Genomic DNA, 6,000 nt, shown 5'->3' on the forward strand with positions numbered 1-6,000 from the left:
AATCTGAAAGGAGTGTTTTAAAAATTCGCAGCAGAAATCATTTCAAGGCGGCACTAAATCTTTAAAGGCAATTCTTGCACATGTTTAATTTATTATAATATATAGGAGTGGCATTTCAGTTTCATCTTCAGCTTTTTTTTTTCCACCCACAGAGAAATATTGATAAGTAAGACCTGCTGTGAGGACGCATCAGCACTACAGAGACAAGCCTCAGCTGGAAACCAGAGAGGCTTATGGGACGGAAAGAGAGGAGAGACAAGACCTGTCACGTCTTTGTTTCATCACTCGTCCCTCTTTTCTTCCAGTCTATACCTTCCTCACTAAATTCTCCATCTGCCTGTTTCCACTCACACAGGAAGCTCCGTATCTTTCCCTCTGAAGTGAGTCTTTCTCCCACCTTTTCCTGCAGTTTCCCATTCTCTCCCTCTCTTAAGTCCCAACAGAGAGAGACAGAGCAGCTGTCATGCTTTAGTTTAGATCTGAGTAGCTTTCCCTTGGGCTCCCCATAGAGTAGAAACAGCATAATACTGTACTCACTGGGAATGGTGTGTGTGTGTGTGTGTGTGTGTGTGTGTGTGTGTGTGTGTGTGTGTGTGTGTGTGTGTGTGTGAGTGAGTGTGAGTGAGAGGGAGAGACAGCATGCATGTGTACATACAGTAATGTGTGCTGTGACAGCAGTTAAACTCCTAACTCTTTGCTACACAAGCTGTTTTTGCACCTGAATTCAGTACAACTTTTACCTGAAACTGCTCTGGGCGTTGTAGCGGATGCATCTCTTTTAAATGGTTTTTCCTGTTTATTACAAACTGGGTCTTGTTTTTACAGTTTTAGCCATCATTTTGTAGCTGTAATAATAACAAGATAAGTGCTGGGATATTGAAACACATCCGAAGTGTTAAAAGGAGTCCAACAGGGAACAGTCAGAAGATCCTGGATGGTTTTAAACTATTGATTAGAGATAGATTAATACAAAAACAAGCCCGCACAAATCGTATCACCACATGTGACGTTTCTGGCACCAGCCTTTCATCAAACATGATCAAGTTAAGGATGAATATCTTCTTCTACAATTGCACCTTGAATTTGCATGTCATCATGACATTTTTTTTTTCTGATGTTTCAGTCATGATATGTGAGGTGTTACTCTAGACACCGCTGGCATTTTTGTAAATTTCGCACTGGTTTTGCACTGTGTTGTACTGGGTTCCTGTATAGCTGTATAGGGGCGGCTGTGGCTCAGGAGGTACAGTAGAGTGGGTCGTCCACTCTGCATGTCAGTACCCTTGAGCAAGATATTGAAACTCAAACTGCTCCAGATGGCTGTTCCATCTGTGTGTGAGTGTGTTAAAAACTGAGTGGCAGGTGGCACCTTGTATGGTAGCCTCAGCCACCAGTGTGTGAATGTGTGTGAATGGGTGAATGTGAATTGTAGTGTAAAAAGCACTTTGAGTGGTCAGATGACTAGAAAGGTGCTATACAAGTGCAGGTCCATTTACTACATGTGTTATCCCCAGGGGTCGATCCTGGGCCCTGTTCCCTTTTCCATTTACATGCTCCCTCTAGGTGACATCATCCGTAAATACAATGTCCATTTTCATTGTTATGCAGATGACACACAGTTGTACATCCCAATCAATCCCGGTGATCAGTCTAATATAGCAGCCCTCCGCAACTGTATCACAGAAATAAAATACTGGATGTCAGACAGTTTTCTCCAACTCAGTCAAAATCCGATGTCATTGTTATAGGTCCATCCACAACAAGAAAACTAATTTTGGAAAGCCTTGGCGATTTAACACCTCTTGTAAAACCCTCAGCCAGAAACCTCGGCTTCATTTTTGACCAGGACTTGAACTTTGAACTTCATGTAAAAAAGTGGTCCAGACATGTTTTTATCATTTGAGAAACATAGCCAAAGTCAGGTCTTTTATCTCAGCCACAGATTTGGAGAAACTCATCCATGCTTTTATTTCTTCACGCCTCGACTACTGTAATAGCTTATATACCTGTCTCAGCCAGAAATCAATTCACCATCTACAGTTAGTACAAAATGCTGCAGCTTGGCTTTTAATTAAGTCTAAAAAATGTGACCACATCACCCCCGTTTTAGCATCCCTGCACTGGCTGCCTGTTCATTTTAGAATTGATTGTAAAATTCTTTTATTTGTTTTTAAGACCAGACTTGGGCTAGCCCCTGCCTATATTTCAGACCTTTTATCCTCACACAAACCAGCTCGCAGTCAGAGATCCACTGATAAGGTCCTGCTAGCTGTTCTAAGGTCTAGGCTGAAAACAAAAGGTGACAGGGCCTTTGCAATCAGGGCCCCTAGACTCTGGAACAATTTGCCTGAGGAAATCAGGTTTTCAGAGTCTGTTCCTCGTTTTACATCGCTCCTCAAGACATACTTTTACAGGAAGGCTTTTATGAAGTAATGTTTAATTTGTATGTATTTTTTTATTCTCATGTCTGTTTTTATTAAATTTTTTTAAGTTATAAAAGATACAATTTGATATACATTTCAATACAATCCCACCCCACAAACAGCCCCACCCCACTGCACCACCACAAGTCCACATTAAAGCACAGGTTCAATAATAAATGTACATGATTTAAAAAAAAAAAAAAAAAAGAAAGAAAGAAAAGAAAACGCATACACACATACACAAAAATCTGCAAATCAAGTTAACAAAACAAACAAAAACATACACAAATAAAAATAAAAGGATAGTAAAAAGAAGAAGGGGTTATATCTATACATTTAAAATGTCTGACGCATCTATCTTTTCAACATGATCTAGCACTGGTTGCCATATAGCATAGAAGTTGAGGGCACAGCCTCTTGTGGCATAGCGGATTTTTTCTAAAGTCAGATGGTGCAGAAGATCCCTGATCCATTGATTGAAGGTTGGAGGAGATTTGTCTTTCCATTTAAGCAATATGAGTCTTCTAGCCAGTAGCATAGCAAAGGCCATCATGTTTTTGCCATGTCGAGTGGGGCATAAATCCTGCGGTGCTACACCAAACATTGCTATTATGTCAAGAGGTTCTATGGGTATTCCTAGTTGTTACCTCGTCTGAGCAGGCGGAAAGGCCTCGTTCCATGTCCAACACTGTCACTGACAGTGGGCGCAGTGAGCGCACGCTTCAGCGCCGCTTGGAAAAGACCAGCTATTTCCATTTTGAGTGAAGAGAGTATCTCAGTTTTCATGTCCATCACATTTTGCTCAGTGGGCTCGGACATGTTGCTAGGTGTGTCAGCGCTTGTCTTGCTAGCAGCGGCCTTCCCCGTATAGCTGTATTTACGCATTTACAAGGAAAAAGTGGGAGTAAACAAACCGGGAGTCTGCTCAAAACTTTAGTTAGTGCTTTAGATGGTTTTCTTGTATCTTATTGTTGGTGTAGGGCGCCAAAAAAAAGAAGTTAAATCATATTTTCTGCAGAGCTCACCCAACTCACGACCTACTCCATTAGCTGCTCGACAGCGCCCCCCAATTTGTATGTATTTTGTGTTGATATTGAGTGTGTGCTGATATTTTATGCTGTAAAGCACTTTGTTATTTATATTGAAAAGTGCTATACAAATAAAGTTATCATTATTATTATTGTTATTATCACATGATCTGCTGGGAGACCACCATTGGTTGTATATATAGAGGTGTGTCTCCTTATCTTCTTCATGTCTGATGAAGGGCTGGTGCCCGAAACATCACACGTGGTGATGCAATTAAAATTTCCAAAAGGAGCAGTTTCTGGTGTGTGGACCTGGTTTTGTATTTTTATATTTTTTCTTTTCCCCCAGCACCCAGTATTTAACATTTTTGGATGTTCATGCTATTTTTTGATATGGTTACATTAATCAAATGTCATTTTCAATTACAATTTTGGCTTCCAACCATTATGAAAACAAGATAATAAATAAAAGGATAATCCATTTTGCAATGATACTCTCGCTTTGTCTGGTGTTACAAATCCAATGCGAGCTGTTCCTTTTGATCGGTGCACTCGGTGTTTAAGATTAAGCAACTCTTCAGAGCCTCTAGCAACTTTTTCTGTTAAAAAAAAAACAAAAAAAAACCACCAATTGTTGCAGCCCATTGAGTTAGTTACGAGGTGGAGCTGTCAGGGTGGCTGCTAACATTTCATTTCGATGGCATCACCTGAATGTGTCGATTAACAGAGTGAGACAAAAACACATTGGAAGGTGAGTCCTTCTCAGCAGTGTTCAGGCAACCTCCTGCCTCAGATTCTGACTGTGCCAAAGTAATAACTAACGCTGTGGATATCCGTCCACACTCCTACCTACTGCACCTTGCATCAAATAGAATACCATATTAAACCATATGGTTTGAAGAGCTTGAGCCCAGCTACAACGTGTCATCACATGTGTATTTTAATCAGTCTGTTGTGCCTATCCTGTGTAAATGAGCGCAAGCTGCAGTGCAGTCAAATGCCTTAACTTACTGTAAGAATCATGGCCAATAAGTCAGCAACAGTTAAATCATATTTAGAGTTCAAGGAAATGTTAAAGTTCAATAAACGCATGATGTTTCTAAAGTATATAAGTACAGTAATTGTGTTAAATAATCGTGTTCTCAGTATTGACCAAAATAATCGTGATTATGATTTCTGCCATGATCGCGCAGCCATAGTGCGAGCAGTTCAAGTGAGTCCTAGTTGTCTCATTTGAAGTGTTTTTGAGGGCCTGTAAAGGGGAGAATATCCGTCATTTCAGTCAAGTCAGAAATCGTTTCTTCATCTTACAACCCCACAGATTCATCATGGAAACCACTGGCTTGGCTCAATCACTGACTTCACATTGTGTTTACTTTGAATTTTTGCTGACCGTTTTCTAAAGCAAACCCTTTCTTGAATAACTTTCAAGATTGATTTCCTGCCTTCCAGGCATCCATTGTGTTCTTGCTTTCCTCAGTTTGCAATACAGCAAGAGACATAGAGACAAAAAACTTGAAATTGGTAATCCATTACATGGAGCACTTTTTGTTTGTTTATGCTGTTGTTATTGTGTAATTCGGCTCTGAGCAAAGACTGCTTTGAAAACTGTGGCAGTCACTACAACAACACAAAAAGCATTGCATTGACAAGCTACAGTATGTTGTCAGAAATACATCAACAAGAAAACTATGTGTTAGGCCTAATGTGATTTTTTTTGTTTTTGTTCCTTGTATGAAGTGAGTTGCTTTTCTTTGGCCAACACCGAAATGTCATTTGTCAGCATGCGCTTGAAACACCAACAAGTAGACCTTTTTAAAACACTCGTTGCCTCCTTCATTATAACAATAACTGAGAAAACCCAAAGGAAAGGAACTGTTTGTCATTCAGGATTACCAAACCCAACCACATTTCAAGGTCCTGCAGGTTGATTTTCATGCTTTCTTGGAATGAACTGATATCAGAGGCTCTCTGGAGGGTGGGAAATCAGTATTTGGAAAATATTCAGCAGCAATGTCATGTTGATGGTTTTCAGCTCACTCTGTATGTGATGAACCTGCAAGGTAAAATCTTAAATTGGCAGTTTGTAGTGTGAGGGCAGAAAGCAACATAGAGACAGCTCTAGTTTTTAGTGGAATTGTCTCATTTTTTCACATTTAAAATTTATTTATCAAAGTGAACTGAAAGATGCTTTAATGACAAAACACATAGTTACTTTGAGTAGCATACATCCTGCTAAATGGGACAGTGCATCCCAAAATCAAAAATACATATTTTTCCTCTTAACTGTTGTACTGTCTATTAATCTATATTGTTTTGGTGTTAGTTGCCGAGTGCTCGAGACATTGGCCATAGAGATGTCTGCCTTTTTCTCTGGCACTCGGCTTGCGGTGCTCAAAGTGCCAGCAGCAATGTCTCTTTCCAGAAAAAGATAACCAACAGATCATGTGAACAGTTTGATGTAGGAACTACTGTCTTTCACCAAACTGCACCCACCAACTATCCAACATTGTACAGAAGAAAGCGTGCATCTACTGCTAGCTCATGTA

The sequence above is a fragment of the Epinephelus fuscoguttatus genome, linkage group LG3 (assembly GCF_011397635.1).
Source record: "Epinephelus fuscoguttatus linkage group LG3, E.fuscoguttatus.final_Chr_v1".
In the NCBI taxonomy this organism is placed as follows: domain Eukaryota; kingdom Metazoa; phylum Chordata; class Actinopteri; order Perciformes; family Serranidae; genus Epinephelus; species Epinephelus fuscoguttatus.